Genomic DNA, 24,212 nt, shown 5'->3' with positions numbered 1-24,212 from the left:
GAGTCAATTCTGAATCTTTCTCACCAACTGCCTTGTTCTCCAGTGTTTTGGAAGCCACCATTCCCTGGTGGCAAGCAGGAAAAACAGAGTTACATTCTTGCTTTCATTTGCAAGAATTTTCTGTTGCCTCCATTTTTCATTACTGTCTGCATGTTGCAATGCCTCATATGAAGAAATATATAGTGTAGCAACAATTTTGTATTATGTGTCAGTAAATAGGCAAAAAATTGTTTTGAATTGAACATTTATTTTATAAATGTAATTTCAAATGACTGTGTATTGCAAACTGCCACCCAGCACATTCAGCAAATACTGCCTTGCTATCAGAAGACATTATACTGCTTCCAAATTTGATTTGTGCGAGAAGAGAGTCCCTTATAAATTACAATTTAGGTTTAAGTGTTGACTCATTTTGCTATTGAATTCTCTTATTCTGAGCCTGCTCCACTGAATTATAAACTTTTAGAAGTTATACAACCATTACGTCTCACTGCACAGCCTTCAGAAAATAGGGTTTCTATTTCCTCCACTAGAGTTTGCTTGTTTAATTTTGGCATTTTTTTTCTTCATGAAAACATTGACAGTACAATCTCAGTCTCCCTTCTTCCCATTTTATATTGTTATGCTGTTTTAAAAACAGTTTTGTCTAGCTTTTTCATTTCTCTGACTTTCTGTCAAATACTTCAAATGACTTTTTATCAAATAAGTACTCCAGCCTGCCATTTTAAACTAAAACTGCTTACCTTCTTAAATTGATTTCCTCTACGTAGATCCTTTATACTTTGTACTGCACAGTACTGAATTTAAATGTTAAAAACTCGCATGCTTATCTTTATTTTGTGTTATATTACATTGCCTTATATATCTCTAATCTGGTAATAGATTACAGCTTGTAATGCTGCTGTGTTAGCTTTGGCTTCTTGTTGTCATCAATCAGTAAATAGGAATGACATAATTCCTCTCAGCTTACAAAAGAAGGTATATGCTGTTTGCAGTGGTTAGTATTAGTATAGCAATTAGGAAGTAAAGAAGATGGGTGAAGAATTTGATATGTGGTTCTGAGGCTGTGCATCATGTTACAAATTCCAGGATAGATCAAGTTACAGATTATGCAATTGGAAAAAATAGTATTGAGTATAGGTCTATTTATTTATTAATAATTTATTATTTATAGGTTTAGGGGGATTTATGAAGCTTATGATAAATGATGGAGTTTTGGATGGATGTGATGTGGGCTGATAGGGTGCCTCACTGGGTTACTAGTAATATATATAAAGCATAAGTGGCAGTCAGCAGGGCTGAAATTACAGGTAGAACAATTGTGAGGGCAGACCAGTTAAACAGCAGAAGTAAAACCAAGAGGGAATTTTTAGACTTCTTTAAGATTTCGTTTGCTTTGAGGAAAGGATTTCTTTTTTTCTCTAGTCTGCAGCTCTGTGGATGAGAGATCCTTAGGTCTAATCGCTCAGTGTGTTTGCTATTGTATGCTTTAATTTGGACATGTTGGGAGCACTTTGCCTTCTCCTTCTCTGGAGATAATCAAGACCCATCAGGACACCAACATGTGTGACCTGTTGCAGGGCACCTGCCTTGGCAGGGGGTTGGACTCGATGATCTCTTGAGGTCCCTTCCAACCCCTGAAATTCTGTGACTTTATTTCACCTTCCTTCTACTCCAAGCCAAGTCCACGAAACTTTTGCTGTGAGGTTTATATACAACTTTTCTGGCAGGAATTCAAGACAAATTTGAAGAAATACCTTTGCTGCCTGGTCACATACCATACAGCTGGGATTTAGCACATCCCATCCCAAAACAGTTTGAAGGTCACAGACTTCAGCCTGGCACCCAGGTACAGTTCTGACAGCTATTGCTTTCAGCATGGGTTTAGCATCATCAAACTTGTCAAACTTAGCATATAAATGGCTCTTGGAACCTGCAGGCAGCCCATTATGGAGAATGTATCTTATTAACAAAGGTGATATTAGAAACTCACACAAGTAACTAATGGCATCGAATGCAAAGTACATCAATATGCTCAGAGACTGGTGAGCGATGTTTTCCAATTAAGGCAACTGTTTGACCTTCTGAACTATAAATAAACTGTCAGAGTCCCTCATCTCAGACTGGCTTTTACTGCAACACTATGCCACAGAACTCAGATGTACTTACAAGGCTAATTTTGGAGCAATCTAATGGACAGGGTGAAATTTTAAACACTACTGCCTCAGAGAAAAGTGTCCTCAAATTTCTGCAGTATTGGCAGAGTTGCACCCGTTGGTACAGAGAGCACCAGCACAGAGTGGGTATCACATCCTTCAGCAGAGCTGCATTCACCTGAGGCAAACCACTTTGCTTATCAAACACTGAGAAGATGTGGATTTTTTTAATCGCAATAATGTGAAAATGTAATAGTTCCTAAGGGTTACTGAACTATTTTCCTGGTTAAAACCCTTAAATGATTTAATGTTTTTAGACATCTGATGCATATTTAGATTTTCAGTGGGAAGTCTCACTTTCAGCGGAAGTCAGACTTTTCTTCCCTGTTTCAGAAGCGTTGTACTATTTCTCTGGGACAGATCAGTTGTTTTGGGTGGCATACATGCCTTGAACCATACTCTGGATATAAGCACAATTATTCAAATAACGTACTGATGTTTTAAAACCTCGTCAAATTCCAGTAGAGTTTTTGAAAAAGAACACAAAGATAAGATGTGGCAATTTGCATCAGGTATAGAAGGATGGATGGTTCTTCTCGGTGCTGACTGACCTTGCACAGTATCTTTGATGTTTGTTTGTCTTCATATCTTCTACTGGTACCCTAAACTGTACCAAGAATGGTGCAAGAAGGAGCATTTGAAGGAAGAAACTACATTATATTTGACAGCTCTTCCTGCTGTGTCAGCTCCTGCCAGCTGAAAAGAGATATCCTGCATTCATGGCAGCAGCTGAAAGATACTTAAATAAAATGGGAGACAGAGACAGTATCCAGAGACGAGTTTTGCCTGGTGTCTGAGTTGTCTCACTGCATATCTAAAGATGCCTCATATAACCACGTAATGTCTTGCCCTCATACTGGTTTGGGGAAGGAGGGGGGGGAAAGGCAATTAATAACACCAATTCTGTCACTGAAATCAGGAATAAAACTCATTAATGCTAATGTAGCATTAAGAAGCAGGCATTTGTTATTGTGACCAGATGCACGGGGTCCACCTAACGTGCATAGCCAGGAGCTAGAACCATGCAGATTATATATATTGAACATGTGTGAATATTCATACATTTTTCCATGGAGTGTCTGCCTATTTCAAGAATTGCTATATTAAAATCTAATACTATGCATGCTCTGTGTTAGTATGGGGTCCTTGTAAGGGGCCTGCAGTTAATTAATTGCCAGGTATCAATTGACCCCTTGGGAAGTAGTTAGTTCTTCCAATTACTTTCACATATTTCTTTCAAAATATCTTTTAATACATCTTATACAGAGTCCTCTATTTCTTATAATTACCACTATACGGATGCTAGTGATATTGCACATCCTACCAGGTCCTTGTGTTAATGTTAAAACCAAATTTTCACTTTCACATTCATTCCCTCACTTTAAATAAATGCGTTACTTATCATTATAAGAAACATAGAACCTAGTCTTACACAGCTTGAGTTAATCGCAAATGCAATGGTCCTTCCTTGACAGTCTATCCTGATGTGAGGAGGTGGCTTGACTCTACTGTAATGAATCCATAGGCTGACTCCCTTGAGTCTGACTGCTGCATGGGTGGTGAGTAAGATCTGGAAGAGTCCTCTCCACTTATCTTCATCTATGTCTTCAGGTACACCCAATCTCCAGGTTGGTATCAGTGTACAGGTCCATCCAGGGGTAAGGCTGCACATACGACATACCTGCAGAGGAAAGACAAAACATTTCTCAAAGATATCACATATTCTTTAACCTTTTGTTCCACAAGGAGGCAAATATCACCTCCCTCTCCTATAGGCTCCCATATAGAATCTCATGAAGACCAACCACAGAATGGCTTAGGTTGGAAGGGAATCCAAGGATCATCAAATTTCAACCCTCCTACCACAGGCAGGACCACCAACCTCCAGACCTGTTAGTAGACCAGACTGATCTTTTCTTTAGAAGTGGACCTCATCCTGATTCTTAGTAAGGCAAGTGGTAAAGCATCTGGCCATTTTAATTTTGATTCTTGGCATGTTTTGCTTATGTGGCTTTTTAAACTCTGATTCATTCTTTCTACATTACTGCTAGACTGAGGTCTCATGAGAGCATGGTGATTGCATTTTAGCACAATTCTAGGTAGATTTTGCACTATTTCTGTGATGAAATGTGGACCTCTATCTAAATACACCCTTACAGGTACCCCAGATCTGGGTGTAATATCTTTTAATAAAACCTTTATTACTTCAGGAGCTCTGTTGGTGTAACGGGGGAGGCCATCTTGAGAAAAAGTATTTGCTAGTACCAGTATGTTACCTGTATTCACATCACCGCAGTAATTCACAAAAATCCATCTGCCGCTAATCTGGATGCTTTCCTTTTTCAGCTGTTCTGAGTGGAGGTTGTTTAGGTTGATGGGGATTGTTTTTCAAATGCAGATCGCATCTTTTCACAACACTCTTAAGTGTGTGGATGGCAGAAATCATAAAAACTTGGTGTCTTATAATTCTGGTCGTTGCCTCTATTCCCCAATGTGTCAATCAATGATAATCTTTTGCCAGTTTATTCATAAGAGATTGAGGGATAATTGTCTATTTCTCTGGAGTTATCTACCATCCTTTGTCATCCTTAACCATTTTTCATAATGTTGCCAGTCTCTCATCTTTAGCTTAGTAATGTGGGGTTTCTTTTCCTAATCATTCATATTTGTCCAGGATTACTAATAAGAGTTCCTTCCATGACTACTCAGCAGCTCTATTGGCAAGTCAATTGCTGTAATTCACTGGAGTGTTACTGAACTGATGTGCTTTACGATGCATTATGGCAACTTTTTGAGGAGGCAGAACACTCTCCAGTAATTCTATAATAATGGGTCCATATTTTATTTGTGATCCTTGGTAGGATAGCAATCCTCTTCCCTTCTATATTACTCCATGGGCATGTACTACTTCAAATGTAAATTCTGAATCATTCCATATGTTGACTTTTTTCTTTTAATAGTTCCAGTGCTCCTAGTAATCTCAGACTCTGTGCCAGGACTCCCAGGGCACTATGCAGCCTTTCACGCACAAACAGTTCAAATGTGTTTTTCCTGATCAATATTGAGTTCAGTTACAGTTGTACAATCACACGTTTGGTCCACCTTGATCATCCTGAGGTTCCTCCAGCTCATAACGATAGCATTACCATGTTGTCTACTTCCTCAGGTATTTCAGATTCAGAAGGTGTTTGCTGTAACAAAAGACCTGGGTTTCTATGGCTTTGTCCTCAGGGATACGTACTTGATTTTGTCTACAGGTGTATATTTCTTTAGTATATCTCTATCTTGAAGCAGACAGAACATTCTGGCGTAAACAAGAACTGATGAATCAATAATGTTTTCGTGCCCGCCTATTCTCAGAATTGCTATTCATACTCAAATTTCATGCTATATATGCACTGTGTTAATATGAGGTTCTTGCTAAGGTTCTTTTGTGGCTGTGTGGTTCCACTGGAAGGTGCTATCCTGCCAAAAGGTCACACGCAAAGTAAGTCAGGTTTAGTGAAGAAATTGTTTACAAAAAATCAGCTGCTCACTAAGCTTCTAATTGTCACAACAACTTTGTTATGGTGCCTATTTTAACAGCTCTAGCAGGGCACACAGCTTGTGGAATGCTGAGACTCTGCTTTTTGGTTTATCTAAGAAAAACAACCTTCCCTAGGCAGAATGTTAATGTGCTGAAGACTCTAAATTAATAGTTGAAGACTGAATTAATTTTCAGGTTTCAATAACATAGGATTTAAATTGTAAGTACTTCAGCACTGGCTAATATGAATGCCCTATAAATAGTGGGCACGAACTTCGGACTTCCAGACAAAATACCAGAAGTCAGTGGTCCTCACCATCAGCAATCTTAGCTGAACAGAGGAGAAAGACAGAAGAACATCAGCTTTGCTTTAGAAACCAAAAGAAAATGAGATTTTAGTCTCCCCAAAATTTTAAGTACTAGAAAAAAAAAAATCAGCTTTTTTTTTTTGTCAGTGTTGTCACTCGTTTCACAAGGGATCCCAACATAGTAATGTTTCTTCATTGCAGTGATCCCAGTAATGGGATTGCAAAATTCCCCCTCCTGTGAAAGAGACACAGACAGTGCATGAAGTGGAACACTGTGTCCTATTCATTACAGCACTGTGACTTTCCACCAGTACTTCAAAGCCAGACATGAGAAGAGGCATGTAAAGAGCAAAAATTAATGAAGCACAGCACACTGCAGGTAACTTACAAGCACTTAAGTTGCTTCTTTAGTTTGCTTACATCTTTGCCTTGCGCCTTGTGCTTTGACCCAAGCATCCTTATCTTTTGCTGTGATTTTGTCTTTTGCTATGATAAGGATATGAATATCCAAGGCTTCAAAACCTGTTACATCAGAAATAGCAGAACAAAGCACTAGAAGAAAAGAGAAGTGGAGCAATACCTCACATAGGCTGAGGAACAGTCTTGTCCTGTGTTTTCTCCTGCTTTTTTGCATTCATGTAAGCCGCAGGAAGGAAGGGTCTGAAACTTGAGGGAGGCGGTAGAAGTGAGTTAAATAAAGAGCAGCATAGGTTAAGCTTCAAGCTATGTCCTGACCTGCCTGGTTATGTCCTTTGATATAGTGTAGTGAACTGATTAAAGAAATGGGATATGCTGAAAATTGGTTTGCCCCTGGAAAAAAAAATTAAGTGTTCTAGCTGTTCATTCAAACAGAGAAGTGCTGTTGTAATCTGGCTGTTAGATATGAATTCAGTAGCTGAAAAATGTTTTACCTCAAGGTCTTATTTGCAGGATAGCAGGCACAGACCAGCAAGCATTAACAGAAATATTCTTTCTTCCTCCTTCTCCTTTCAAGCAGGCGGATTAACTAAATGTTTACTGAAGGATGCACATTAATTAATTGGAGAGCAATCAAACATCTTTTGTCATACCTTCTTTCAGACTAATAATGTATGACTAAGAAAAATGAAATTATAAATCGGGAAACCATTTACCCGATGCTCAAGTGCAGTAGTTATGCATGTAGTTTGTTACAATACTCCCACTAGGTACAACTCACCTAATTCTGCCTTTGAAATGCTCTAACAAGAAAGAATGGATTGTAGACTGCTGTTTTTCTCTGACCCTCTTGCATTGTATCCAGAGAGGATGAAAAATGAAATCTCCTATGAAATGGTATTTTGACCTGGAGGAATCAAATAAAAATCAGATCTTTTATGCCACAAATGCATCCATATTTGCCATAGCAGGTACTGGCCTTTCACTCAATTAGTGACTGTGTGTAGTTTTATTTGCAATTGCTCATAGTTTTAACATATTCCTTTGTTCCACACCATGTAGACAGCTAGTCTTTGAAAATGAGAACTGATGATGCTTTAACAATGTCTTCTATGATAAAAAGAAGGTCCTCCACTGTGTGGGAAGAAAAAGCATTAGCAAAGCTAAAGAATTTATTTTATAGAAACCATCTTTGCTCTTTCAATAGTACTATAGATCTAAATGGTTGGAGCAATTTACCTTTTTGGTACTGGTGATATCCAAAGGTGACAAATGGAAACAGCATGCAAACTCTTTTTAGAACTAAAATCAATAGCCGATGAAGTGCCTTCTAAACAGGAGGTACATTACACTGTAGCTTGCAATCTTTTTGCAAGAAGGAAAATGGATTACACTGATCAGTTTGATGGTTATTTGACATAGTCGCTCCTCTTGTTGTTAACTCTGAGAGTTAACAACTCTTGGATTTAACAACTATGAGCATTTGCATTGAGGACAATGAATCTGCCAGCCCATTAGCAGCACCAATACGATGTTATTCCTATTTCTCACAGCTCATGAGGTTCCTTTTCACAGGTATTAAAGATTAGTTTAGGCATTTGCTGAGTTGCCAATGCCAAATCTATTGATTTTTGGTTCTTTAGCTGACAGTTCAGGAATTACAGGTGTTTATTTTTATAATTTTCCATCAAGACTGTGACTGTAATAAGGAAATTACTAGCCCCAGTTCTCTTTCTCATGCTACTCACCTGAATTGAAAAGAAAACCATATTGTATTGTCCCAAATGCCATTTTTAAACCTATTTACACTTCTAAGATTGAAACCCAGATGCCAGAGGGCATCAGAGAGGGGGAAATCTGTATCACTGATTCAGGTCACCACAGTCATGTGTAGAATGTGAGTAAAGGTTTAGGACAGAAATATTCTTTATCCTAGCCTGTCTTTAGACTAGTGTATTTTCTTTCTTGCGTAAAAATTTAGTGGAAAAAAACGTTGTCATCTCAGCATGCAGAATTAATTAACCCACCGATTAGCCACCACTTTAAGGGTCTAAAATCCAGCATAAGATGAAGAAACCAGATTATAAAATCACACAAACAGAATGAGAGCTGGTAGATGCTGCTGAAAATGGGCAAGATCTAGGTATCCAGACTTTCAACTATGAAGGGGAAAATTTGAAGTTCATGTGAGGAAGGAGGAGGATGAAACAGAACAGTTAGCAAATCACAGCAAAAAAAAAAAAAAAAAAAAAAGTGGAACAGGCTTGGCCTCAGTTTCAACATACCTCAAGAGATCATGCAGGTCTTCCCACTAGTCTTTGGGCAAAATCAAGACATCTGCTGCTTCCTCCCAACTTCATTTTTAAAAAGAAAAGGAACAGGCATTCAGCTCCACTGAAATCAAGCTTGCACAGAAATAGGGGTCTGTCAGAAGGTTTCAAGAAACCACAGATAGGGATGAATGATGTTTTGTATAGTCCTTCATCTTAATGGTTTCAATCAGCTACCATATGTTCTTCCATCTTCTCTATCTTGCCTTTCATGTAGTCATGGGGATCTCCCTGCGAATAGTGGAATGAATCAGGCACCTCAAACAGACAATAAATCCAGTTGATAACCTGTCTCCCAAACCTGAGGAACCACAACACATCTGCATCCTGTAGATCTAGATTGCATAGTATTTGAGAACACGATCCACTGGCAGTGTGACTCAGACATGTCAGATACACTTGCTGAAGCAGCAAAGTCCACCTGAAAAAGAAATCCAGGCTTCAGTTTATGCCCAAGGCTGGTAATCAAAGGTGATAATTCCAGAACAGATTCCTTCTGTGCTTGCAACGGGAAGAAATTCTTCTTTCATAAGATGTCATTACAGAAACAATGATATAACCATTGCCTTTTACTTTGCCTTTCCTTGTGGAAAGTTTTTCTACTCTATTATGAGTTTTGACTGGAAGGTTTCTTCTGTTTTTAAATTTCAAATTTCACAGCTAAAGCTGTAGATTGCACTCTTCCATGTCCTCTGTTAGACACCTTAGTAATCACTTTGAAGAGACAGAAACCTGCTGGGCTGCATGGCTTTGCTTTCCAAGATTTCAAAGAAGGTCCTTCCCAGCTTTGAAGTCATTCCTTTTGCTGAAGTCATTAGCAGAGAAGATGGACAGCAAAAGCAGTTCAGATGTAAGATGTTACACCCTTAACACCAATTCTCACACAATGGGTTGGAGTGAAGTCAGGAGGGGGCAAGGGACAGAACGTTAAGTATCACAGCTAGTGCCCATGTTAGTATAGCTAGTATGCATTGTTCTGTGGAGACTCCATAACTACTAGGCTAGGTGGGAATTAAATTAGGGATACACAGATTCTTAAGAACTAAAAGGACCCTTCAGTCCATCTTTCTATGTACACGAAATCATAACATTTCATATTGAGGGTTTGGAAACAGCTGTTGAGCTCTTGTTCATATTTTTTCTACAATGGGGAAGTCTGGAATCAGTTGCATTTGTAGGTCTTCTCCTCAATCCATAGTCTGACAGCTTTTGTTCTTGAAAGTGGAAAGAATGCATATTTTCAAAGCCAACAGAAATTTAACTCAGGAAAAAGCACTCTTTCTCGTACCAAAGAAACATTTAACAAGAATGATAACCTACTGCAAACCTACTTCCAACTACACAGATGTCTATTTTCAGCTTCAGCTGTGGTCCTAGGGAGTTGTATGGGATATTTCCCTGTTTCTCCTTTAATCAAAAGCCAATTTAGATTTGAAATTTCTCATATATCAATAATTCAAATGAGAATATTACTATGTTTCATTTAGTATTGATCTATGAACTTCACAATTATTGAGTTTTTGAAATTTAGTGTTGCCCAGCATATCAATTTAAAGAAATGTTTCTTTTTACAGATGTAGTTATTGCCTTTTTTTTTTTCCCCTTTCCATTATTAGAATCTTTCCTGACAAGTGGCATTCGTTAATATGTCTCATTTCACTTTTACACCATGCTAAGCCTGCAGATAGCTTCATCAGAAACATTATCTTCATGGTTAACAAAATGAATTACCCTGTTGGCTACTTTTAAGTGTTTTTGCATGGAATTACAGAAGCTTAACTCTTTGCAATCCATATTCCACCCCATGACTCACATTTCATTATGAAGCTCAAGCCAGTGTAGAAATGTAAAGATCCATGTAGGGGATCTTTATACAAATATTTAAGCTACTTTAAAGCTGCACTTTAATCCTAAATAAAAATGCCACAGATACAGCATAGGATTCAGAAATCTTTTGCTTAAAGATGGAACAGTTCAATAAATGCTGATTTTGCAGTAGATACACCAGGGACTGTGCCAAGGTGATTTAAAGTCAAAAATCTGAGCTGCTAGAACTTCAGTGGAAGTATTGAACCTCCCCCTGGAACTGTACCAGTTTGTACACAATGTACCAGGGAGACTAACGTGATGTGCTTATTTCTATGATTGCCAAGGAACGTGCCTATTACAGTGCTGTTTTTTGCTAGGTGTTAACTCATTCTCTCCCTTACAGCTGACCCAACTAAAAGCATATCATGGAAATACACCCACTCTCTCAAGAGAAGCAAAGGTTGTCTAGGATAAAATTCCATGCTGAGATCCCATTTGATGCACTTGTGTCTGTAAGTCCTTCTATTCCAAGGGGGGGTCACAATTTTGGGGAAAAAAAAAAAAAATACTAGAGTCGTGATCACTGAAATCATGTGATAGTGTCTTCAGCAGACACTAATGATTTCACAAACTCCTTAAATGTAAGTTTTCCGCTCAACCTGCTTTCATGTGTATTTGCCAGCTTGGATTACTGGAAGTCTAGTAAGCACAACTTAAATACTTGTAAATAAAATTCTCTAAAAGCTGAGTTTTCACACAAAAGGATACAGAAAATGGCATGGAAAAGAGTTTTTGCCTTCAGATGTTTATCTCTGTATATTTTTCTTTTTAGAAGAAATCTGAAAATTAAGATGGTCTTCTAAATATCGTGAACTGACACAAATAGAGTTAATGGGAACAAAAGAATACAAGTGTTCAATAAACTAAAAGACAAGGAGGTGCTAACATCTGTGAATAAATGAAAGCCTCTCTGATTAACATCTGGCTATTACACAGAGACACCCTTCCCAGGCATGGTTGTTCTCTCAAGAAATCCTCCAGAGGAGATCTTCCCTTTAAGTCAGCCTTAGGATTTTTACTGCTCTGTTCCAAAGCAACCATATATGTGTTGTTAAACTCAAGCGATCACGCGTCTGATAGACCAGCATTTAAAACTGGTCTTCATCTGTTTTATCTGTCAGCTTTTGCTCTCCCTAAGAAATTCAGACAAACTTAACCAAGGATCATCTACCTTTCTGTTTTCAAATGATTCTTTAACTAGGGAATGAAACAATACAATGGAAAGGAACAAGCTGTGCAGCCCCTGTTCCCATTTCATAGAATCATAGAATGGCTTGGGTTAGAAGAGACCTCAAAGATCATCAAGCTCTATCCCCTCGCCGCAGGCAGGGCTGCCAACCTCCACATTTCCCATATGGTATAGTACCTCTTAAGTATTACAACCAAAAAAGGCTGTATGACCAAAATAAACAGATCTTCAGTGACTTAAGGGAACAGTCTCCTCCGTAGGTTTTACAAAAACTCAGTTCTTTGATTCAAGCTAACAGAGAAAAGTCTGCATATATAAAAAGAGAAATAGCCTATATTCCATTTGTGTTACATTACATGAGTGGCTGTGTATCAAGACCCAGATAACACTTTTTGCTTCATTAGAGACGATAAATGCTACATAAACTTTTATCTCAAAGCTATCTGCAAAGACAGGTCTTCATCCAAGAAATTGGGCTGATGTCAAGAGAAGTGTTTCAGCTGAGGAAGGACAATGGTTTCAGGAATCTGCTGGGTCTCTGCTTGAGGCACTTTGCCCCAACTCCATAGAGTATGGAGGCATATCTTCTACCATACAGGTTAAATCAAATACTATTTAGAAAAGCGACAATCTCACTGTTGGCTTAGTAGATTCTCGCCTTGGTCAAAAAGGCTTAGGCATCATCACAACACAAAATCTGAATAGTATTCAGGTTCCCCTGGTTTAACAGCCTTTTAAAAGCACTGCTGTCACAATCTGGTCAAGTGCAAACTGCCTCTAGGCCAGCCTTATATGACATGGAAACAGCATGAGTTGATAATTATGATTTACAGACACACCAAGGGATTGACATTTTGCCATGTTTGTAGACTACAGTATATTTTTGCAAGCACATAGAGATTTATAGGGAAAAAACATCTGAGTCCATCTGGGCATGGTCCCCCTCACATACAGCCTATCTTCAGTTCTGGGGGGAAACTTGTCAGATAGTATTGGATTCTGATATGACAAGGTTCCTTAGATCATAGAATCATAAAGGCTGGGGGAAAAAAAAAAAAAAAACCCTTTGCCAATACCTCACTACTCTTTCTGAGAAGAAATTTTTCCTAACATCCAACCAGAACCTCCCTTGGTGCAACTTGAGGCCATTACCTCTTGTCTTATCACTGTTACAATTATGTCAGGAATCACAACTCATTTGTATGTCCTCTGCTTTCCGAGCCTTATTTCTAGAAGAGTTGGAAATCATTTTTGCATGGCATTTCAGAGTAACGATGAATTCTGAATTTCCTATAAGTCTTCTCTCATCACTCAGAGCTGAATAAGATACTTCAGTCATCGCAGAATTTGTTGAATTCATCCTCTTCAAGACAAATATTTGACGTTATATGAAGCCAACTCTAAAAAACATATAAATGTGCATAAAACTAAGTGCTCCATAATTATAACCTCCCTTAATTAAATGCTGAGCACTGTTTCTTTCTGGAGTGGAGACAACAGGCAGAAGTAAGCTACCTTCACACCAGAGGGATGGTCACAGAACCTAACAGAGCTACTGTATCACACAGGTGCTTCTGGAACCTATAAGAATCATAATACCTGACCACATAGGTGTGGCCAAGTTGCAGTTAAAAAAGTGACACCACAGGCTGCAGCAAAGATGCCTAAAATCTCTATTTGCACACAAGTAAGAGAGAAGATTGCAGCACAGGCACTAGACTGTTTTTGCTGAATACTGGACTGGGGTCAAAACATGACTGATATCACGAGCAACTTTGAATCAGTCCAAATTATCATAAATCTATTCAGTTTAACTACAGAGGCTACCCAAAACTTTCAAGCTCTGCTTTTTCAAGAGAACAACTGAATCTAATTCTGTAGTGAAAGGTGAGAAGAGCCCCTTAAGTAAAAGGCGAGAAGGGCTTCACAGTGACTGAGAATAAGGGGGGTGAAGGGGAATAGTTAGAGATAGATAGCTTACAGAAGAAAGAAGGTAGAGCTTGTTAGAAAAATAAGGGATGGCAGACACTGGGTCTGGGATAGTAGGGGGATGAAGGCCACAAAGATCAGGGTTTGAGAACAGCCCAAGGACATTTGGCAGGGAGGTGATTAGATGTCCACTGGGCAAGAAGAAACCAGTTTGGGGGGGATGCCACCTCCAAAAGGTCAGAAGTTTACAGAGAGAAAGGTCAGAAGCCTTCACAAGGAAGACTTCATCCCAAGACCCACTACGCACGTGCAAGAGGGGAGGGTCTGCATGCTAATAAACTCTCAGGGATGTAATGAATATGTATCCAAATTCCGGGAAAACTATTGATGATGTATTAGTATGGCCTATATCTGTTGCATGATCTTTCCAGACGGTGTGCAAGTTAGGAGGAACGATCCCCCTTGCACCCAGTGTCTGCGCAGCACTGATTAAACCATATCTGCTTTGTAATCTTATTCGGGTTACAGAGTTTGACTCTGCACGTCAGTAGGATGGTCATTCCTGAAGATAATGTAAAATCAATATTTAGAAAAGAATTTTTCAACTGAAGCAAGTAAAACAAACAGCTGCTGTTCAGTGACAGTTAAAGAATGTAGAGAAATTCTTACAGTAGAAACTAGAAGAAAATGTACTTCAGCGCTCACAAAAATTTGTCTAAAAACTAAAAAAGAGCTGCAGTTAAGCCTGAAATAGAACAAAGCATGCCAGAAAATAAACAACAGCAAAAACAACATAAAACAAAAAGCAGGGGACTGAGAAAAATAAGCAGGTAGTCTGACTTAAAAGTTCAGCCCACAGAAATCTTTAAAAATCAAGAGAAAGGGAGCATAACAGCAAAGAAAAAGTAGGAAGCGAAGAACACCCTCTAGAAACTCATTATGGCTAAAGATCTGACATTGCCCATTTCATTTCTGAGGAATATGCGGAAAGGCCATCAAACTAAAACCCAGAGCAATTAACTGGCACTTCCACAGATGCTTAGTACTGAGATGAAAACACTTCCAAATTGCTTCAGTGTATAGGGATGTTTCCAAGGTCTCAATCAAAGTGTGCAAAAAAATCTGTGAAAGAGTCTAATAATGCAAACACTTATCAGTAAAGGTGTACCTGCTAAATGTCATACACACTCTTTTGAGGTCATGAATAATAAAAAGAATTATAAGACAGAATTATAAAACAAATGTTGACTCAGTTTCAGTGGAGTTTTTTCCAAATTGATAGATTTTTCTACCTTTAGAAATATGGTTACATTTACACGTATTCTAGGAGAAGGCCTCACTTTTTAGTGTGAAAAAATACTGATCTGGATTGTATTTTTCAAATCCTGTGACACAAAAATTCTACAAGAAAACAAGATATATTGATTTTTCTTTTCTTTTATCATTTGTGATTCTGATTATTTGGAACTTTCCTTTTATAGAATGATTGAATACATAGAATTTTCAGACTAATTTAGAAGGGTAAAAAAGACTGAAATATCACTTTCAATATTGAAAAATCTTTAGCCATTTCATAGACTGCACATGCTGCTTGCCAGAGGCAGCGTAAAAGAATGTACATCATCTTAGCAGTATCTGCTGTTGATACATGGCAATGGTGTTGTTTTGCTAGCTGCAGATTTGCAGGTTTGAAAATTTGGCAATGGCAGAAAGAAAGAGGAGATTCCAGGATATAATGTTCTCTTCTAGTGCAGATGGATAGCAAGGATTATAAAACTCTGGTAGCAGGAGGTAGCCAACACCTGCCGGTGACGAGTCAACCACCCTCTTTTCATGGGTGCAACAGTATAAAGTCTATGTTTAAAAAAGCTACATAACTCTTTTTACATCATATTGTATCTGTAGAACAAAACTGTATGATTTCAGAGGATAATATGTCTCTACATATTAAAACCATATAATGCCTTTATACGTCTTCTCTCGAGTGTACGCTCTCTTGTATGTAAAGAGCAAATAAAAAATACACTGCTTATGCAGGCAGAAAACAACACTCTACCTTACAGTAGTAGGGAAATAACTTACTGATGTCTAACTCAGAAGTGGTTTTCCATGTATTAGTAAGCAATTATCAGCGAATTGCTTTTTCAAGAACTAACTGAATTTCCAGCATCTTGAGCCCACATCAACTTTTAGTGTTTAGGTCATCTTTCAGAAGAATTCCACAGCTTAGCCAGCTAATATTTGGGAGCCATATTTCCGGCAATTTGATGTCTTTTTCCTACTTGCTTTGTCCAGCATTCTGGAAGAGAATGTGTTCAGTAGGTCTCTGTCTGGACCACCTATAATTTTAGAGACCACATTTGTTTTTCTCCCTCAGTTGTTTCCTGACTGAACAACTGTGCTCATGTGACAAAAGCACAGACAAAAGCTACCCTGTACCAATTTGTTGCTTTTCTCTGAACCTTTTCCAGTTCTTTCATACTTTTTTTTAGTACAAAAAAAAAAAAAAAGAGAGAAAATGGATTAGAAGTAATGAATATTCTCTAAATCTGACTTGCTTTAAAATAAGCATCAGAATACCAATGCATCAAATTCCTAGGATTGTAAATCCTTTAAGCAGCATACTGGGTTTCTCTCACAGTATTTGTCACCCAAATCAGACAGCATCCTCACAGAGCAGAGCTGCATGGACTGGTTTGGGAGCTCATAATGCAACAATGTACTTGCTATGACATCATCTATTAGCAACGAGCATCAGATAGGAAAGTACACAGAGTGTATGGGAACTGCTGAATCACAGCCTGAATCGCTGATTGGCCACCTGAGGCAAGTAATGAATCAGCCCTGGGAGCACAGATGAAGGCAATTCACCTGTGCTACCCGAAGGGGTGGAGCCTGGCTCCACCTCTCCCATTTAAGAGCTGACTACAAGTAGGGAAGGATCTCTTTTAGAGATCACTCCTCTTGTAGTCTTCTTAGTAAGCCCAGGACAAGGGTAAGCTTTCCATCCATTCTTCTTTAGTGTTAGTAGATAACCTGTTTAGCCTAACTTTCTTGTATATTTCTTAATTATAACATCCACATATTCATTGATTATACACAGAGATGCTATAGGTTGCCTCATGATTCAGTGAATGTTGAACAATTCCTCCTTAGAACCCCGAAGGTAGATGATATGTGCCTACGGAATTGGCAACAATCCCCTGCAAAGAGATTAATTCTACTTTAATAAAACCAAGGAGAGAGTTTTCTAAAAGATTCAGGACAAGACACTATTGTCAGTTCTCACTGAGACATGAGCTTCTAAATTCTATCAACTCTGCTTCATAATTCTTCAAAGCAACTTGTTGAACAGTGCCACATATCCCAAAGGATGTGCCTACCTTACTGCCCAGCCATGGGGTACATCTCAGTTGCCAACAACCACAGAAGAGGCAAAACTGTCTTTCCACTCCCTGTCTGTACCCAGCTGTTCCATGCTTCCCTTCTGATTTTTCCACTGCAAAGTTTCCTTTCCACTGGCTGGTGCTGTTGCTGGGATGGGGTTGTTCTGTAAAACAAACTTTAATCAACCCACATATAGAAATGGTAAGATGAAGAGAATGGACAATGTGATTCTAGTCCCTGACGTGCCCACAGGAGGCTTTGGCTGTTTCAAAACCTCACTCCTCCCTCCCCACCCCGACTTCTCCCCTGCTGTTGGGGAACATTAATTTGTAATAAGCGTTCTCAGAATTGGTGATCCACCTTCTCTCTCCAAAAGTGAAAGCATCTTTTGTGCAGTAATTTGAATTACTCTAAGACAAGTGAGCTTGCACAGCAATTCCTCTCCCAGATCCAGTTTCTCATTGCATCTGGACATTTCCCTTGTCCACACTCCTTGAAATGGAAACTATTTTCAAAGAAAAAGCTCAGCTATTTTAGAAGAAAAAAGGAAAAAAAATAAAAACTCCCAAATGCTACACTCAGATGCAAAACAGCCCGCTGTGCATTACTACACCGAGATGAGGCATTGTGAGAAAATAATCATGTCTTGTATCTGCATAAGATGACTATTCAAATGCAAGTTGTACTAGTAATTAAGATAGCAACTGTGATTTTCTGTGTTTTGAAGTTCCCTCTAATAAAGGATAAAGCTTTCTTCAGCTCATGTTTCCCAAGGCAAAAGCTATATGAAATACAAAAAAAAAAAGTTTGCTGTCTTTAATTAGAAAGAAATTTCTGTAAGATAATGATAGTGCAAGAAAGACCAAAAAGCCACTGAGGCAGAGAAAATTAAATCTCTCCTTTAAGACTCATCATTACATCAAGTCTGCCTTTGATGGTAAGTAGCCCTTTTTCTATGTGGCAGCCCACTCATAGGTATAGAGCAATGAATAATAATGTAATGGTGTGAAGGAAAACGGTATTCAAACCATTCAGACTTCACAAACCTGGAGGCAGAACTGCATTCTGGAATGTCATATGATGACACTGCAAGAATCTTTTCCAACAACCCTGTGCAGAATCACACAGTGGGATGTGACAGGTGATGCTGATAACAGCATTGTGGCTGCAAGACCAGCCATGTCAGTGCCTTGTATGTGCGTCTAGGACACACGTTCAACTTTACTACTGGTGCAAAGGGAAAGCGACAACTGTGTTTATCACCTTGGGCAGAAACCCCAATCCATGGGCACAAATATCTGTGAGGGGGATGATGGGCTGGTGCGACTGGAGGGGTGACCTTCCCTCATCTTCATTTAACAAAGATTGAAATTTTCAGACTTAAAAGCTTGTATACCATTCGGACACCGAAGTTAAAATCTCATTTTATATGTATATATACCATATACCGACATGTCTTCATTAGTACAGATTTTCCAAACAGAAAGCATTAATACTAACTTACAAATCTTAGTTAGGAATCTCATGATAGCATTTCGAGATGCGTGTTTAGTCCCCCAAGTTCTAAATGTGCTTTAGAGAAACTCAAGGGAGGTAATTACTCAAATTTTAGTTAAGCTGGTACAAGTCACAAAATTTACTAAGTATTCCAACCCACAAGGTGTGGTAAGTTGACAAATCTTAACTTACAAAAGTGAGCAACAAGTCTAAAACTGTAAATACGAACATGAATACTTCAAATGTGTTAGGCTATGAATAAAAAAATCCACACAAGTTTGATTTCTCATTGAACCTGAAGCCTGCAAATATCCGTGTTAGATCCACTAGTGACTCCGCTTTCTGTGAGCAAGAAATAGAACAGGGAGAGAGGTGGAAAATAAGTGGAAATAATAAGGGACAAATATTAATACTTAATTAAAGGTTACATTCTGTATTATAAAATGTCTTAATTGTCCAAGTATGTTTTTCATGGGCATAGCTGGTTAGATAGTGTCACAACAGTGACTTGGAGGTAAAAACAGGGCCAGATGTACAATATTTGAGATTAGTCATGACTGTAAGAACTCTCCTCCATTTGGAAAATGAGAGGGAGAGAGCCCCCTCATTAGAATTTGCAGTAGCTTATATACAGTTTCCAATGAAATGCTATGCAGACAAATCCAATCTTATTTTTATAACAGCCTTGACACTGCAAATCATCTCCCCTCATTTCCATGCAGAGCAGACAGATAAGCAGTGAAGGCAATCCTTCTGGAAAAGCAGCAACAGTAAGGGATGTAAGGTTCCCTAAGCACCATTTTGTTGAAGAGAGGCGATTAAGTAATTCCCTGACTCAGCCTAAAATCAGCATGACTTATTTCTAGAGCCAAGAATGATAAGAAACTGTTAAAAATAATAAAAAAGGAAAAAGAGCCGACCTATCTTACAAATGGCATTACAGTTGTTAAATGGGCCCTAGGGTATTTTACCAGACTCTGGATTATTTCAAGCAGGGGAATAAAAATAAAGATGACAGAAATAAACAAGTAAAATAAATACAAATAATTTAGGCAACTGTTGCTCAGCAGCTCGCCAAACACCTCCTCCGCACCTTCCTCCAGGCTCACATTTCAGCAAGGCAGTTTGCTTGCTTTCAACTCAGTATGTGACTTGCAGCTGAGATCTGGCCCTGCCTCATATTGACAAATTCCCTCATTCAAAGACCCCTTTCAGATTTTATATTAATTAACACTGGCTAATTCTTAGTTGCTAGGTTTGAGTCATGTCCTGCCAGGACCTCTGCTCTGGGAAATGGGTTAGCAGAGCTTACTTCCTGGAGCTGCAGTTTCTATCTCCCTGCTCAGCAGTTGGGAGCGCTCCCTTGGAATGAGATTTATTGTATCACACATCTCATGGAGGAAAAACAAAACAAAAACAAACAACAACAACAAAAAAACAACAACTAAAAAAGGGGACATTAGAAACATCTGTCTTTTTCGTTCTTCCACTTCCTTCTGCTCCCTCTTTTCCCTTATCTTTCCTTTCTGCTTTCCGTATTAGCATGAGATACTGGCTTCTAGCTGCACTGGGGAACAATTCTGGCTCTTTTCTCCATTATAAATAATGAACTATTGCCACTGACTTTTTGAAAGTGCTACTGAATAGGTTTCATCCATCTCTTAATCACTGCTTTCCTCCTGTAAATGCCCTCGAACAGGGACCAGAGAATGGGACATTCAGCAACTACCTTCGCTTCTTCTGCCATATGCTCCTCTCTTTGCAGCCAAACGCCCCACTCCTGCTGTCACACAATGCAAAGCACACATTATCTTTTTTTCAGTTCCCAGGGGGCCTTCTGCTGGAAGAGACGTTTTTTTTTTTTCCTGCAGTTGGAACAAATTCATTTTTTTGTTTATTCTTTGTTTAAAAACCAAAATGCTTACCTCCCAACCTGCTGAAGGAGAAATACAAAGTTCTAACCAAGCAGAGTGCAAATTGGCAGCAAAACATCTCCCTGCCAGGGCTCATGTAGAGCAGATATCTGCTTTACAGTTCAGATAGCTCTTGTAGTTTCACAAGTATGAAAAGATCTATAAAAAGAAGAGCGAGTAATTTAATCACTTGAGGAAAATTGACAGGTCATAATCAAAGGAAATTAAGCACCAATGGAAGATAAAAATCTCAAATACTGTCTCAGTATGATCATATTGTTCAGGTATGTGTCTATGTATTCTGCAGCAGTTACATGAATTTCAGCACTGATTATGTATTCTGTGACGGAATAAAAGAGCAGACTCATTTTCTGATGTAGATGGTTTCTCTCTGGAGGAAGCAACCACTCTAGATGTTTTTGCAGTGAAGGAAACATAAGTATCTCTTGCTTTTAATGGGGTAATCCCTGTTTGAACACACTGAACACAAGCAAGGATGAAACTCAGCTTTAATAATGATTCCCAGGCTATCAGTCTGTAATTCCGGTGTCTTCTCTCATGCTCTTTTTGTAAATGAGGAAAACGCTGTCTGACTTCTAGCCAGTGGGGACCTCCCCAGACTCCCAAGACCTTTGGCATATAATTGAGAGGGGTCCTGCTGTAAAATCCACTAACTTGCTCTTGCTGTTTACATACTTAAAATAGCTTTCTGTTGTTATCCGGCTCCACTCTGGGCAATGTCAGTTCAAGTTGAGCTTTGATTTTCCTTGTGTTCTCCTTAAAGATGTGAACTACAGCTCTGTAATCTGTGAAGCCTGACCATATTTCCAGAGATCGTATTTCTTTTTCCTGCCCACATTCCAGGAGTTCCCTGCTCAGACAAGCTGGTCTTCCGCCCCACTTACTTGACTTGGGATACAACGGGAACACTTGCTTCTGGGCTTTTAAAAGGTGGGGTTTTAAAGTGACCAGTTCTTATAGCCCCACTAAATCCTCTAGAGCAGATTCTCAGGGGATGCTGCTAACCAGCTTCCTGAGTAGCTTATAGTTTATTCTCTTAAAATAGAAGGTAGCAATTCTGATGACCTTTTTTTCTCATTACAATAAGAATTTTGAAAATAACAATGTCGGAACCACTGTGGCTATGATGTAGCATCACCCCTCCAACAAAGCCTTCTCTACTCTCAAGCAACAGATTCAGGAGGTCGCTTTTCTCAGTTGGCTCACTGAGTTCTTGTAACATAAAGTTATCTTCAACATGTTCCAGACTTGCAACAGTATATTCCGTTTATGTCATGGAAGTTGAAATCTGCCTTAAGGATAAGGGCAACTAATTCAGAGATTTCTCTTAACTGCCTGTAGAATAGCTAAAAAACTCAAAAATTTGAGTTTCTTTACCTGTCAAACTGATGGTAGTGAAAAGTTTTCCTAGTTCAGCGTGCTTTTGAAGGTCTTCAGAATACTAAAGATTCATTAATATTTCACTGGTAACCTGACCACATGTTGCCTCATCTCCAAGATGAAGCTGTCACTCTTGGTATGAGAAATGTTAAACAGAAATGGCAGAAGCGGCTAAAAATCATGGTCCTGAAGCTGAGAAACAAAGGAAGAGCGTACAGAAATGAGGAAGCAGACTCAGTATCAGTAGAGATACTACACTACGTTGGACTTTTATCTGAATGACAATCATTCGTGATGGTTCTTTTTGTCTTATGTTACCCTATTTAGAACACTGGTAATTGGGACAGAGTCATATATAAAAACACTGAACTTTTTAGACCATTTGCAGTTCCTGCATGGCATAACAGTGGCCAGGGAAGCCTAGCTGATCTGATGCATCTTCAGAGGCTCATGGTGTTGGGAAGCAACAGAGTAGACCAAAGAGTGGGTGCAATTACATATTTGGGGAATTTTCTTGAGACTGGTAAGGAGTGTCTCATGTCAACATGAGGCAATCAGTATTGCTTTGTGGACAGTTTTACATTTGAAAGCATTTCTTTAGAGTTGATTGCCTTCGAATGGGAGGGCCCAGGAGTGTATATTAGCAAATACTTGGCCTGTGAATAAATGATTCCAGCTTGATACAGGAAACTGGGAGATTATACTGATGTATCCTGTGAAGGCAAGATACAAGCTGGTGTCTCCTTGCTTCCTTTTATCTGCTGATTGAAATTTGCACGGCCTGGAAAATAGAATCAGAGGAGATCCCAAAGCCAGAAGCTGTCACTTATTCTTTTACACTTTGTAGTAGCCGCTGCCTAAGACTTACCTGTAAAGCTTATTAATCGTAATTAGCAAATTAGCCAATTTTACCTCCAAGTAGAGTATTAGTTGTTGTTAAGAACGCTCTCAATAAATTGATGTGTTTTATTCCTTTGAATCTTGGATGAGTCCATTATGGCAGCAACCTCTAACAGCTAATGGAGGAACTACTCGGGAAAGAATTTTCCTTGAAACCTACTGTGCGGTATGAAACAGGGAAGTATTCACTTACATGTCAAAGCAGAAATCTGTCCTGGTCTCCAGTTTTCTTGTTCCAGTAAAACTATGAAATTGCTTAAAGAAATGAATGACTGAAACAAAGGAATGGGAGGCAGGGTGGGGGGACTGTGTTCTGTTTAAGGTGCAATCAAAGCATCTGCCAGGCAACGTACGTATCTGACAAAATTGACTGCAACGCTCAGTGGGTAAGATTGCGAGGTATTTCTTACCTGAATAACTATGAAGGCACTGCACCCACTCTGGGGACGTGTAGTTATGTAGCTAACGTGAAATGACAATTCAAATTAAATGAAATGGGCTGCTTGCGCATTTCTAACACGCATAGCTAGAAAATGATAACTTCCCAGCATACCTTAAAGGCTAGAGCAGAGGCCAGCTTTGTTCTGACACAGCATGTAATACCAAAAAGGTTGATCTAAGCTTACCAGCTAATTTCCTCAGAAAAAAAGAGCCTGCAGAACCAGATGCTTAGCTGATTAAGATCCATACAGAAGTTTCAGTTCAAACAAGAAGCTGTTGGCCATCCTGCATATAACGACCACCCTGAGTCCTAGCTCTTAGCCTTCCTGAGTGCAGTATGTAACTGTTGGAAGTTATTAGAGATAACAGCATGACAGGATAACAAATTACACTAGAACCAAATGCCATTTCAAGTTTAATCACCAACTAAGTATCACCAGGATGGAGAAGAGATACCGAAGAGAAGAATTGCTACAGGCCCACCTCATGACCAACTACGCTGTGAGACTGCCCTCCTCATGCAGAGTTCAGGCCCAGTGCAATGAGCCAATTACAGAAAATAAATGTGAAAATCCTCTTGACAGATTTTTCCTCTGCAGACAGATTTGCCACTTTTTTTTTTTTTCCCGTTTTTTCTGCAAAAACTCCTCAAGAATTGTTGAAGAGGGATAACAGCAATTGAACACTGGGCACTGAATGGATCTGGTCATCCACCACAACTCTTCCTCTTTCCTCTATTGCTCTAAACTATTCTTCATACAGCCTGTCACACACTTCATTCTATCCAAAGTTAGAAACCACTAGGTGTTATTAGGAGAGAGCTACAGAGACACAAAGGGAGCTGTGGATAAGGTTTAATAGGCCGCATCTCCATGGCAAAATGCATTAC

The 24,212-nt window shown here is 39.0% G+C and overlaps 1 long non-coding RNA gene across 1 annotated transcript in view; it reads right to left on the bottom strand.

Annotated features, from left to right (window-relative positions):
• Window positions 1-227: 227 nt before the first annotated feature.
• The window catches only part of LOC104910605 (uncharacterized), a 183,446-nt gene continuing 159,461 nt past the window's right edge, over window positions 228-24,212 (bottom strand). Inside the window, exons 5-11 of the long non-coding RNA XR_014882958.1 lie at window positions 20,594-20,740; window positions 17,168-17,334; window positions 8,753-9,218; window positions 7,249-7,374; window positions 6,631-6,716; window positions 4,493-5,681; window positions 228-3,897 (exon numbers count right to left, since the gene is read on the bottom strand). This is a non-coding gene — a long non-coding RNA (uncharacterized LOC104910605). The remainder of the gene's footprint in view (window positions 3,898-4,492; window positions 5,682-6,630; window positions 6,717-7,248; window positions 7,375-8,752; window positions 9,219-17,167; window positions 17,335-20,593; window positions 20,741-24,212) is intronic.

Source organism: Meleagris gallopavo, chromosome 4 (assembly GCF_905368555.1).
Source record: "Meleagris gallopavo chromosome 4, MGAL_WU_HG_1.1, whole genome shotgun sequence".
In the NCBI taxonomy this organism is placed as follows: Eukaryota; Metazoa; Chordata; class Aves; order Galliformes; family Phasianidae; genus Meleagris; species Meleagris gallopavo.
Note: the sequence above shows the minus strand (reverse complement) of the source record. Positions and strands in the feature narration are given on the sequence as shown.